General features: G+C 45.3%; 1 protein-coding gene across 1 annotated transcript in view; it reads right to left on the reverse strand.

Moving 5' to 3' along the window:
* Positions 1-14,464, reverse strand: part of ZC3H3 (zinc finger CCCH-type containing 3) — a 1,788,705-nt gene that overhangs the window by 48,546 nt on the left and 1,725,695 nt on the right. The gene's annotated exons all lie outside the window — the stretch shown is intronic.

Below are 14,464 nucleotides of genomic sequence, written 5' to 3' on the forward strand. Positions count from 1 at the left end.
TGAACAGCCAGGTCCTCAACTTCCTACAGAATATGAGAAGTGGAGAGGCAAACCTGATGTGTTGAGGAAGTTTTTTCCCCTTTTTAAAGGCCATGAAGGGGAAGGAGTGCTCTCCTGACTTGCTTCTGTGGATGTAAGGGACTCATGCGAGGGAGACATAGGTAGATGGTAGCTGTCTGGAAGGTTGGTAGAGCTGGAGTTGGTAGTTGAAGTACACTGGTCCAGTGTTATGGAAGGCTCTGTAGGCGTGGATGGGCATCTTGAATTTGCAACATTTACGGATTGGTAGCCAGTGTAGTTCAGTGAGGTAGGGAGTGATGTGAACATTTCTGGGTATGGCTAGAATGAGTGTCGGTGTTTTGGATGGCCTGGAGTCTTTGCGTGAGTGGGTTGGAGATGCCGGCATAGAGTGTGTTGCCGTAGACGAGTCTGCTGGTTATAAGGGCATAGGGTGATTGTGCGTTTTGTGTGCATAGGAAGCCATTCGAAAATTGTGCGAAGCATTCTGAGGATGTGGCCAAGAATGCGATCACAGTGTTGACCTATCGTGAGTTTCTTGTCAAGGATGAAGCCGAGGTTTCTGACATGGTCTGTGGGGGTGAGCGTGGGACCTAAGTCGGGTGGCCACCGAGAGGAGTCCTACAGGGGGCTCATGTTTCAGAAAATCAGAATCTCCATTTTGTCCGTGTTGAGTCTGAGACAGTTTTCTCGAATACAGCTAGCCACCTTGGACATGCAGGCGGTGAACTTGGTCGCAAGTGGCGTAGAAGACAATGTTGATGCCGTGGTTTCTGATGATTAGGGCAAGAGGTGTCATGTACATGTTGAACAGGGTTGGGCTGAGGGAGGAGCCCTGGGGGACTCTGCAGAAGAGCTTTTTGTGTTTAGAGGTGAAAGTGGAGAGTCTGACTCCTTGTGTCCTGTTGAAGAGGAAGGAGGCAATCCAACTCAGGGCAGAACCTTGAATTCCTGAGTCCTAGAATCTGGTGATGAGGTTGTCATGGGAGACAGTGTTGAAAGTCGGCAAGAGGTCAAGCAGGATGAGAGCTGCGGTAACTCCTCTGTCCATGATGGACCGGATGTCGTCTGTTGCTGCCAGGGAGCAACTTCCGTGCTGTGGCTGCTGTGGAACCCTGACTGGATGGAGTTCAGGAGGTGGTGCTGTTCAAATTGGGCGGAGAGCTGCTTGTTGATCTCTTTCTCCAGGACTTTGCCTGGGAGTGGCAGGAGCAAGATGAGCCTGTAGTTGTTGAGATCTCTCATGTTGGCCGAGAGTTTCTTCTGGAGAGCTGTGACTTCTGTGTGTTTCCAGCTGTCCGGGAAGTTTCCGCTGAGGATGGAGGAGGGATGATGGTGGTGAGGTTGGTGCTGATCAATGTGCTTCCCACGTTGTTCATATGGTGAAGGCAGGGGTCTGTGTGGGACCATGAGTGGATTGTCTGCATAATTCTGGCCTTGCCACCTGTGGTGAGAGGCCACCACTTCGCTAGGAGGTGGGTGCTCCTGTTGGTGGGGAGGGTTGCGTGATGATGTCTTCTACGGTGGGTTGGGGTGCGAACTTGGTGTAGATCTCAAGCATTTTGTTGTGCAAAAAGTCTGAAAGTTTGTCGCAGAGGATCTGTGAGGGGATGATGGTGTTGGAGGCTGCCATTGGGTTAGTGAATTCTTTGATGATGTTGAAGAGTTCTCTGCTGGAGCGGGAGCAGGAATCTAGTCTGAGCATGAGGGTAGCTTTCCTGGCTTTTTTGATCTGTGCATGATACCTTCTGAGTGCGAATTTGTAGGTGTCTGTGGAGGTGTTGTCCTAGCTGGTTTTCCATCTTCTTTCCAGTTGTCTGCAATAGCGCTTGGAATTTCTTAGGTGTTTTGTGTACCAGCATATGCTTGAGTGCGAGTTCTTTTATGTCTGATCTTCTTCATGGGACGCAGGGTATTGCCGCAGTCTGAGATCCATTTATTGAAGATGGATAGATCATTCTGTAGGTTGCCTGTGAGGATAGGCCGGTTGGATCTGAGGGTGTGGATCCGGTCTGCTTCTGTTATGTTGTTCCAGTTGCAGCTAAACTCGATGTCTGGTTTTGCTTTGCTGAGGTGAGGTGAGTTGGCTATCCATGTGAGTGAGGTGAGGTGGCTGAAGGTAATCTTTTTGCTGCCTGTGAAGACTGGTCGAGTGTTTGTTCATGGATGCGAGTTAGTACGAGCTGTGAGAGTCTGATATTGTCAAGACTCACTAGGAGATTGGTGGCGCTAAGGTCCGTTTGGTCATCGAGATGAACGTTGAGGTCACGGAGCAGAAAAAAGTCATTTGATCTAATGGCGATGAGAGTGATGAAGTCGGTGAGGAGCTTGCTGAAGGTGGTGCAAGGTCATGGTGGTCGATAAGCAAGGGTGCATGAGATAGTCGTGGAGTGGCTGAGATGCAGTTGGAAGTGCAAGTGTTTCATGAGTGTGGTTGGTTCGTCTATTGTGGTAGAGCAGGTGATGGTGTCTTTGTGCATGATTGTGAGACCCTGCCAAGTTTGTGGAGCCTGTTGCAGCGGACGATCTTGTAGCCAGGGTGGATGGCCACTGTGATGGCAGGGGTGGATGGTGGGCTGAATCAGGTTTCGGTGAGAAAGAGGATGTCTGCGAAGTGTGTTGATGAGTTCCCAACCCTCAGTAGCGTGTTTGCAGAGAGATCTGGTGTTGGAGTATGCAGGCAATGCAGGGTGAGGGGTGTGCGGAGGGTGGCGTGGAGGAGATGCTGCAAAAGAATGGCAATGATTGGAGCAGCAGTCATCATGGTGTCCTTTGTTGAGTGCTAGCAGTTCAGTGGAAGTGCAGCAGTGGCAGTTGGACGGACCAAGGTCTGTGGCACTGGGCACGGTCCAGGCGTGCACGGGCTTGCGTTCAGCATGCCTGTAAGTCCTTGGAGGGAGAGGAGTGCAAGGGGGCAGAACTAGGGAGGGGTGGGAAACTGCAGCAGAAGAAGGCACGCAGGAGAACAGGTAAGAAGAGGGATAAGAGAGGCAGGAAAAGCGTAGGAGGGAGGAGGCATGGGGTCCCTGGAGTTTTCTTGCATAAAGGAATAATATATCATTCCATCCAAACCCCGCAGCCAGGGCCGGACTGGTAATTCCAGGCACCGGGCAATCCCCCAGTAGGCTGGATGGGGTGGCGACCGGTTTTTTGACAGGGGGCCGGTTTTGTTTGTCCTCCACTCAGCAGAGGTCAGACAGTAGATCTGTCTGCATAATAATGCATTCAGGGAGTCTGGTGCTGCACCGTCCGTGTCCGTGACCCGGTGCAGCAGTAGCAGGCTTTAATCATTTAATAATCAGGAGCCAAGGTGCCACGTGCAGCGCGCAGATGGCACCACCGCCGCGTCTGCGTGGTCTTACTCTTCACCCTAAGGGTGGGGCTGGTGTCTGGTGGTGATCATTCGCATTGGAACTTGCGTCATCAAAAGTAAATGTAACTGGTGACAGAGGTGAGGTCGAGGACGCATCCCAGAAAGACGAGAGAGGCATGGTAGGCACCCCATATTGCTCCTAATTTACTTATTTTTAGCCTCCCTGTCTGCAGTGTCCATCCAGTCAGTCACTTTGACTCAACATGGCACTGGGCAGGCATTGCGAGACTCGTGACCGCCGGGCTGGTAACAGGTACTAGTAGGCCCTGGCCCTGCGGTTCTGCGCACCGTCGCGGGCTGTGTTGGACGGTGGCTGGCTGCAGCCTGCAGGCAATAAATCAAAATTTGTAATCATGATGATTGTCACCATTAGGGACTGATACAATCATCATAATTAAAGATTTTGATTTGGTGCGCGCCGGCGCAGCGCAACTGCATGGGGCAGGCGGCCAGCGGCCACCGCCGTGGAACGGGTGCCATGAAGGAACGGGTGCCATGAAGGAACGGCTGCCGGCCTGGCTGGCCCAGTTTATACGTAGTCCGCCCCAGTTTCTGAGGCTCTTGTGAGTACCAAATAACCCTGCTCACGTTGAATGACGTACCTTTTGTCAACCAAACAGTCAGTCAAGGATTGATGACCACTCGAAAAAGCCGGGGAGGGGGGGGGGGGGTTGGGAGGAGGAGAGAAACTTTGGTGCGGGTTTGGAGGGCCGGGCGGCGGGCCACTGCATTGTCTGCTGATCTTTCCTCTACCACTGTTCCTTTCATTGAGATTACGGCGCCCGGGCCTGCGTGGAAGTCCTGCAGTGTTTACTCTGCTATATTTGTGATCACCAGAAGTGTGGACACGCACACCTTAGATGAGCAAAGGAAGTTGTTGTGTGCTCCTGGGGTTTCACCCCCTGACTCAGGTGTAATAGAAGTCCATAAATCGCGACGCTTAGATTAAGTGCAGGCCCCCTAGGCACAACATTAGAGTCTCACGAAAATGAGATGTTCTCAATTGGAATAATAATGCATCCAATGTAGTTGATGTTAAACCATCAGTGGAATTCTAATTAATTCCCTCTAGCTGTTATTAAATTAGGATTTCATCCAAAACAGAAATTAGACCATAATCTCCAAATATACAACATTCCCGTTCCCTATGCATTTCGGGCTGTAAGCCCTTCTTCAGGGGGAGTGTCTGAAAAACAAACAACGTAGGATACCATACTGATACCGAAAAACAACTGGTAACCAAGTCTAAAACATAATGTATAATGCGTGGCATAAGAGTGTAAAAACATATGTTTGTGACCCACGGAAGTAAAGAGACATTAGTAATGAATCGCCCAAATTAAAAAAATGAAACCGAGTGATTGCGCCGCGTGGTGGATATTGACTACTCCATGACTCACAGAGCTAAACAAAATAGCATGACATAAGTACAACGTTAGAAAAGGAAAGACGTCATCGCATAGAACGAGAAGTCCGGTACTTAATAGTGAAAAACTTACGGGTGGAACCCAGGAGAATGAACATGCAGCCAGTGTTCGGAAAAGTAAACGTGAATGCCGGTTCATGTAAAAGGGAAACAATACGCGGTGAATAAAAAGCGGTTATCGGGCGTGAAATGAACAGTGTACATCAAAATAAGCGAAAAATGATAGAAAAGGCAAATGCAAACTTACTGGGAATACGTTTGCTAATCAGGAGTGGCACAGAACAAGTGCACAGCCAAGCAGCGCCTGGCTTTGTATGTCTACTAAGGAAGGCGCTGAGTTGGCTGTGCACCACATACTGAACTGGAAATAAGAAAATGCCATGCAGAGTTCTCACTCCCCTCTTTTCCATTAGATACAGACAGGGCAAAAGGAGGTGAATCTACAGGACGCTCCACGGTCGGACTGGCCTGTGTGGCCATCTGCAGCAGCAGAAGGCAGGCCACCTGACAGGTCATTTGTGTGAGCCATTTTTTGGCTCTTTGTGGTTATGTTTTAGGGTTTGGTTGCCCGGTTTTTCCTGTTAATTTTCCTCTTATTACCTCCACAAACATTACCAGCAGCAAGCACAAATGCATGCATTCTCCTGTGACTTGCAGAGCACCTGTACAGCATGTCTTTACAAGTTCAAAACTGCTCCAAATAGCAAATGGGGGTCACAGTTTTAGGTCTTTGATTCACTAATGAGGGCCACTTTTATTTTGGTGCCCAGGATTATTTTCTGTCCCAGTCCGACCCTGCGATCTTTCTAAGACCCGGCCATGGAAATTCCTTCTGGAATGGGGGCAGAATCCTCCACCTGTAAAGTCTTGTATATGTCGTGATGTGACTGACCCATTCCCATGCATTGAGGATATTTGACTTTCCAGCTAATGTATTTGGAGGTTTGCTGTTTTATGGCTGTAAGAACATCTCGAAAGGGATTAACTGCAGCACGGATTGGGACACGTTTGTACGATAAAGGTATCTTTCACTCTCCACTCACTCCTAGTCACCAAGGGTACAGAGCTGCTTTCCTGATGTTTAGTTTTGTGTAGTTTTTATTTAGAGTTTTATATAGCGCGAACCTGACCCGAGACATCGGGTAGCAGAATGCTTTACATGAGCACCTGTTTCGTTACATGAGGACACATTCATTTTTGTTAGGCACAGGGAGATTAAGTGATTTGCCCAGAATCACAGGATGTTGAATGTCGTTGCCGAGACTCAAACCTATTGCATTCTGAGACTTGTAGTCCTCTTTCAGTTTAGATATTCAGTTGAATTAACAACCCTAACTTGTAAAAGAACAGCCCAGAACTATAGCATTTCATCAATGGTGACATGGCGCCATCTAGTATGGTAATATGATGTCAAACTAAGCAGTGTCAATTTGCACGGTGTTTTGAGGTGCACTTCAGCTAGTAGTGGCTTTTTCAGCCAACAGTGGCCATGCTTGCTGGGATCTGTGGCTTCATTGCTCATTTTTTTGAGTTCTCTGTAGGAATGTCTGTGATTTATGACTGAATATCCTGGTGCTCTATAAGGTTATCATTTACTATGCTTTAAAACGTAATACAATCTAATATGTAATGAAAAATGTGTTGAAAAATGCTTTGTTTTGGCCTTTCTGTCTCCCAAATTTTCTTGGGGGGGCGAACCCCCCAAACTCCCCCTAGTAGTGGTTGCTCACTGTGCTTGCTTGCTACACACCATAGGGGCTGGTCTCGCTTTTACTTTGTTCTCCCTGATTCACTACTTGTGTCTATTTTTGGTGCTCTCTGTAAGAATGTCTATGGGTACATATGACTGGATGGGTAACCTGGTGCTCTTTAAGGTCATCATCTACTATTAACTGTGCTTTGAAAGTTCATACAATTGAATATGTAATGAAAGATTCGCTGTAAAATTCACCATTTTGGTCTATCTTTTTCCAAATATTTCTGGGTGGGAGGACCCGTCCTAAGCCCCCTAGTAGTGGTTGGGCGCGCTCGCTCGCTACGCACCGGACGGGGGCTGGTCTGGCAAAATTTGCCAGGGCTGCTTTCAGTTCCCAGTCCGGCCCTGCCCGCAGTGTAGAGACGAATCCATCCTGCTAGGTACTCCTATACGGAGGTTTAAGCTCGCAAGCATTTATCACCAGTAGAATGAAGCCAACATCTATGTTGAGCTACACCAGTCATTTTAGAAACCACATTTCTTAATGAGGCGTATTTATTTCCCTATGATTCTTTTTAATGTGTAGACCTGGTCTCTGACAACACATCAGTCCACTTTCCGAATACGATTTAGATTAGAACAAGACACTATAACAAGGATAGAATACAAAACCTTACATAAATTAGACCTAAGAAATTAACAAAAAAACAAGCAGAACAAACTGAAAATATAATCAATACATGACTCTGCCCCTCAATGAAATACCAAAATTAACAGCTAATCCAAGGATGAGTAACAACGTGAAACTTTTCAGCAACTTTTCAACAAGATGCATTTCCTTTCCGCACATAGGTTTAGTAGAACAAAGGTTCATAGTGGACTAGTAAGGCCAGGAAAATCTTTATCCACAACATCTTAAGAAACTGTTCATACTAACTGCTAACTTGATTCTGAGAGATCTTTTTACCCTCGAAGTAAGGACTATAATAGTGTCCCACTTTTAATGTTACACATGCCTTGATTATCCAGCAAGAACTCTTGACCAGGGTTTTAGGCATAGTATGCAACAGTCTAAAGCAATACTCCTTTTCCTATCAACTTCCAGCCAATGGAGAAAGAAGAAATACACGAGCCATAAATAAATTACGGGATTAGAAGGCAAATAACCAGGCATTAAAATTCTGTGGCTTGAACCATTGCCACATACTCGCATGGAATGTCCCCTCTTGTTTACATGGTGTTTTTGAGAGGCGCTGGGTCTTTCATTTCGCTAGCAATGGGCGCTGTTCACACCTTTAAGATATTTATATAGAGCTATAAAACTAGCTCTAATCCTCCTCCGAGTTCAGCTGAGGAGATCGCATTCCCATGACCTCCCGCCCTGGTTTTAAGTTCTAATTTCCTGAATCGCTCGCCTTCCTCATCACCCCTTGCATTCCAGCCTGTCTACTCTTTCCCAACACTAGCCCGCAATGGAGTCAGAGGACCACGCTCTCCACCCAACATGGTGGAAGGTGACCCTCATGTCTAGGATTTGTTTCTGGGCCGTAGCAGGGAACACTCATGCAATATTTGCGGGATTACAAGAGTCTAATACTTCAGATGTTCCTAACATAGCTGGCCAGTTTATCGTATGTGGTGTCATAACAGTACTATTATATTTGTTTTGTTTATGTGGCTGTTGTGAGCGCTTTATAAATAGCAAAAGATTAAAAAGGACTTTATTTTTCAAATGAAGGCACATAGGTTGGGATTACGATGGCGGTGGGACTGTCAGGACATCGGTGGTGGTCCCACTGCCATCTGCCCCTGCAGGCTCGCCTGCCGCATTACGGTGGTGGGCTGGCAGAGGGACTGACCTCCACGCATCCGACGGGCTGCGGGACTGTAATCCCTACAATAGTGGCTGTAACTGCTCAGGCACCGCCGTAGGGATTACAATGTCCCTTTCCGCCGGCCGTTTCATGGCAGTTAACCAGTCATGAAAAGGCAGGTGGAAAGTGCCTTTGGGGGCCCCTTCCCCTCTGGCCCTCCAATATGGGTCCTGGGGGGCATCTATGATGCCCCATAAACATCCCTGCACCATGTGGCAGGCACCGCATGGTGCCTGCCACATGGTGCAGAGATGTTTTAAATGTGTTTTTTTTGTATTGCGGTGTGTGCTGCAGCCCGCAGCACACACAGCAATACAAAATATACACATTGTGACGGCAGTGAAGGCAGTCGCATCGTAATGCTGTTAGCTGGACCTCCGACTCCTAGTCGGGTGTTCCTGCTTCTGCGTCGGACGTCCGCCCAACATCATAATCAGGCCCATAGTATCAGCAAACACTTCCCGTCCCCACAGTTCTATCAACAAAACAACCCTTACTCTCCCCTAACGACTACCTGCTGCATGGCATTCTTATAAGGGTTCGAACTCATTGTGCTTGACACACGGCGTGTGTTGACTTGCAATGAATTTTGGTTTTCTTAGCCCAGTGATAAAATGTGGAAATGTTCGCATGAACTGTATTTAAAAAACTAAATGCTGGGCAAAGCTCCATTTGTTTTTGTGACTACAGTGATTGTCAGGTGGGTTGTCAAGTCTAGTTTTGTGGCAATTGGCAAGCAAATGCATTGGTATTACAGGCCTGAAGAGTAAGACACGATGTTACAGCACACTGCATGTGTTCTACCTCAACAAAAGAGGTATCACGTTGTGGTGCATACTGACGTAAAGCACGGTGAATGGAAATATTGCTTCAGGCCCCAATTGACTGGCTTTAGTCTGGGAGGAGCATGCCTCTCAATTACCTAAACATATACACCTGCAAACTACACCACCTACAGCTTAGACTACGATGGCACCACACCACTTTACACAAATACCACTGTATATTTACCACACATCCCTCACCTTACTACAACACCTGCACTGCCTAAATCTTTCTGCTTTTCCACCAGCCCCTACACTCTAAACCAAAACATTACATCCACACCATCACAATCCTAAGCCCCATCTGCGCCATTCACAACCACCCGCACCACTTTAGCCCTGCACTATCTTCCTATCCCTGCACCACCACCTACACCTTCACCCATTACTACTGCCTACACCACGGCTTCAGTCCTTTAAGAATAGCTTACCACCACACTCTATCTACACGGTGCTTTCAAGCTGGCCTCAACGTGCTCAACACAACAAATGGACACTGCCTCTCTACCAACATCCTTCCTACTTTAGTAATTGCTACCCATCTTAAAAAAGACTTTCTGCAGCATTCTGTTTCCCACATCTTCACATCTTTCTAAAGTTTTTCAGTGCTGCCAGAGAGCTTTGATGTCCTGCCTGCATAAACAGTTAAGTGCCACAGGTAGTTAGGATGAAGGCCCCATTGTTATATTTTGCCCTACAACAGGCTGAGCTATAACTAAGAAAGTGTGGCATGCCTGTGGCATGCCTTTTGATGTGTTGGCACCCTTTCAAATCCACCAGTGCGTTGAAATATTTAAAATAATGTTTCACTGGGATTTGATGGACCACTGGATTTAAAGGAAAAGAACAGCATTAGGAGATGCAAGATAGTGAACCAAGGACATATTGTGCAGAATATTGTGATTTGTCATGAACACGTCTACTTTAAAAAAGAAAGCAAGATTTGTTGGATTGTCTGGAAAGTTAATGAGCTATTGATGAGTGGAACTAATGGCAGAGCATACAGGCCAAGGGCCAGACCTCCCGAACAGTCCATTGCGAGGAGACGGCAACAGCTTTTAGCCACATCCAGAAGGTGGTCAGACATGGGCAATGTGGGGTGAATATTCAGGTCAGAAGCAGACAAACCATACCTAGGCCATACATATGCACATGGCCCTAGGCCAAGTACCTTTAGCAAGTCTTGGAACTCCGAGGTGACTTGCAATATCTTAATCATGCTTTTTGTCTCATGATACAAGCACTCTCATGTTTTAAAGACACAACAGATATATAAAAACAAAATAAGCTAAATCCCAATGAGTATACCTATTAGATGCAATATGAGAAAACACTCAGACTCACTCAATAGTTTGCGCATATAATGTAAACTAACTGACAAAAGAGAAGAGTATTACTTATGCACAAAAAAATTATACAACGAAAAAGTACAAATATCTGCCCAGCATTTTGGACCAAAATGGTAATAACTTTTAGCACAAGCAATTCAATTTTATCAGAAATACTAAAATGTTTATATAGTACTTAAATAAGCCTTTACTGCAGTCGGTAATAAAGTTATTATGAACAATGCATGCAAATATCAAAAAGGAAAACCAATGCGGGGTGAATGAAAAAATAATTATTAATCGCCGCATAGCATTAGTCTTAAGTTAGTTAGAAAAGTAAAGTATAAATAATAAATAACTAATTTCAAATTAATGAATTCCAACTTACTTTTAAAAACTGACCACTGGTTAACGTAACATTCGTCATTTAAAATCAACACATGACAATAGAAATGACGATAGATTTAGATAAAACTTTACAAGATTTGTCCAAAAAACACTTCACTACAAAGGCCAGTATTTTGCACGTTCCACCTTCCAAACATGACTGGATCGTCTCCCTTATTGTAAGAATTTTACATCTATTAAATTCCTTACATAGTTTAATAGGGCGGGACAAAACTGTGCTAATGTTTCAATCAACTTAATCAATAAAGACTACAACCCCTGCATTTCGTGCTCCTTAATTTATATGTTTCCTTATGCCAATTCCCAAGGACTCCATGAATATTTGTATATCGCAATCTGAATCTCACTGAAGTTCTAATAAAGTCAGTCAAATACCAATGGAGAGTAAGTCAAGTATAAGTAAATAGTAGTGAATCGCCTACCTTTCATTTGAATGCAAGGGCACAACCAGTTGTAAAACATTCCAATTTCATTTTCTCACGTACCATAATTTTGAAAGTGAGTTTTGAGTGATTCTATCAGTCCAATTGTCAACACCATCATAGGCCGTTAGGTAAGATGCCTAACTAGTTGTCTTAGATCCATCTACCTAGAGGACTGATGTAATAGAAACATATCTAGATATTTTGGTTGACCATAGAAAATGAAAATAATTGAAAACTGCTACGTCTATCTGATGTCCTGGTGCTATGTGATCCAATTCAAATTAATTACTGCTTCTAGGCACTTTTTATATAGGTGTCTTAGAGACAGAAAGGCAGAGCGCTGTGATGCTGCTAGTGTGTAGACATTTACTTTCTGTTTTTAGATCACGCCCACGGACAGCTTTAACCTGTCTGTTGTTGGAGGCCTATTGTGTACAGTACCAACACTTAGAGTGGGCTCTGGGGCAGTCCATTGCTCATCACAGGTTGACTTTCTTGTCAATCTCACTTTCTTCCTTCGCATTCAATGCTGTTCCTTCCTCTGATTGTCCTTCCCCACAACCAAAGCGTATTTACCACGCTTTTGATTGATTGTCTTGTAGATTTCCACAGCTGACATTAAGAGAAGTAATTTTTCAGCCAAACCTACCAGACAGTGCAAGATGTCTGGTTGCGAAAGACATATTGTGATCACACAGTGGGCTTAGAGTCCACCCGCTGCTTACCATTGGTTGGTTTTATCACTCTCACTTGGTTGCGTCTTATTTGCTGTCCAAGCTAGACATGTTGACCCTTTCAATATGCAAAGGCTAAATATTTTAGAACTTTTGTTTCACTATACCTTAATAAAAACCAGCAACACCCACAAACAATATCAGAAATTGAAGATTTTCCTGACTTGTATTTTGCTATATCATAAAGTGCAATACACAAAACTCTTTCGGATGTATGGTGATGAAAATGCTTTTTGTGTGCCTGACAGCACTTTTTGCTTTTTAGTTTCACACACTTTTCGCAGAGTTTCCATAATTTAAAACCCACCTTAGAGTGCTCTGACTGCGAAGCTGATCCCACAAACACAAAGCGTGCCTGGCACATGTTGGACTTCAGCCCAACTTTAATATCAGCATCTCACTGCGTGGTGCTCAGGAAGCTGCATGGAGGACTTTTATGCAGTTTAAAAAAAAAAAACATTTTTATTGACATTTTGAGTAATACAAGTATAGTAGGATTTGACGATACATACATAGCGATTCAGAAAGCTATAGAATGGGTTACTGGCAGACTTCAATAGTGGGAAATGTTCTTTTATGTAGTTTTTAATGTACTCTGTAATGGCTATATCATTGAGACACCTAGGCAGATTGCATGGTATTTTGATCGCATTAATATAGCACTTCCTACCTGTGGCAAACAGTGGAAGCGCTTGGTACTCAACATGTTACTTTCGAAAGCTGTGGAGAATCAGAATATGTGGTTATGTGCAGGGGGATTCCTGCCTTGTTTTAATGAACTTGAACTCCAGTAGTACAATTAATAAAGAAAGTTTTACCATAAGCTATTTATTGTGAATTTTCGGAGAAAAAATAATTCCAAGAAAGAGCTGAAAAGCATTTATAATTGTGCTCTCTGACCTGCCTTTCCCACTGTCTACTGTGTCCGGCAGCCAGCTTTATGATGTCACACATACCACGAACAAGTCAGAACAGTGGAGCACTGACGTCACTTCCTTTGTCAGAGCTCAGCAGACGGCAACAGAGAAATTAAAGGCAGGTTTGTATGCCTTTACTATAGGCGTCCTTGTACATGAATAAAAGATCTCCTGCGGTATATTAGAGGGATACTGCAAGGCAAGGCGGAGTTCCATGGCCATAAAGGAACGAGGACGAAGGACGAGCTCCTTTATAAGGTTACTGAACTCCGACTTGACTTGCAAAATCCTTTAAAAGTACACTAGGGGGCGTTTTATTCTTTATAATAAATGGTCATGCTATTACCTTCCGACGAGCAATTGAAATCATTGGTGTATTGCTTCTCCATATGAGAGACATGGTAGAGGTGCAGACATGAAGAAAAAAAGTGAAATACGTAATGCAAAATTAAACACGCCACAAGGCAGTTAGTAATTTATTTCAAAATCATATTCCACTCAGTTTAATGTAAAAAAGGATGTAGCTCTCAATGTGAGCATGCAGAACCTGGCCTCCTTAATTCCCCCGCACTACCCCTGTGCCGGTATTACCCCCTCTCTTCCTCAAGCTGTGCGTTGTGCAGTCTGGAATTCCTTTATGACAACTAACAGTGGGGAACACATGTTGTTCCCACTGTGTCTACTTCATAGCAGGGAATGCCAGGTTAAGAAACCTTTATTGAGATCCTGGGTTGCTTCTGTTCCGTTTCGGGCAGTGTAAATGTAAATAAATGTAAATGTCAAGGTACTTATAGAGCGCACTGTCACCAGACGGCCACCTTGCGGTGTCGCCTTGCGGTTTCCTGGCGCTGATACTCATACCGCTGTGGAACCCCTCCTGGCTTTCCCTGTGAAGTGTCCACTCCTGGGCACCACCAGGGTGAAGCCAGGCATCCTTAGCGCTGTTGGGGCCGGTGTGGAGGCTAAGCAAGCTATTGCCCAGAGTTGCAGCGTGGGGCCCATGATTAAGAATAGGCACCGAGGCGAGAATAGACAGGTCCGAGGAAATTGAGCCCGAGCCCCGCCGAGGCGGGAATCGAACCCTGGTCCCTGGCCAGAACTCTGCTTCAGGGTCTGCCACTCTAACCATTGAGCCACACTCCTCCAGTGTGGGTTGGACTGTTCCGATTTGCGTATGGCTGGGTCCAAACTGAGGTAGCATGGCGCGCAAAATAACGATGGACTGGAATGCGGCCAGAGTAGTTACCAGTGGTTGAGAGTAATTCAAGCATTCCTTCCATCACTTTTTGTATATTTTGTTCAGTTAATCTGCCTTCATCCCTGGCTCTTATTGGGACAGTGGCTATATATGACTTGTCCTGTTGCACAATTCACAGTAATGTTGAACCAGCCAAAGGATAATGGGGAATAACCAAAGCATGGAAAGAGACACACGCCGAGA

The sequence above is a fragment of the Triturus cristatus genome, chromosome 5_1 (genome assembly GCF_964204655.1).
Source record: "Triturus cristatus chromosome 5_1, aTriCri1.1, whole genome shotgun sequence".
NCBI lineage: Eukaryota > Metazoa > Chordata > Amphibia > Caudata > Salamandridae > Triturus > Triturus cristatus.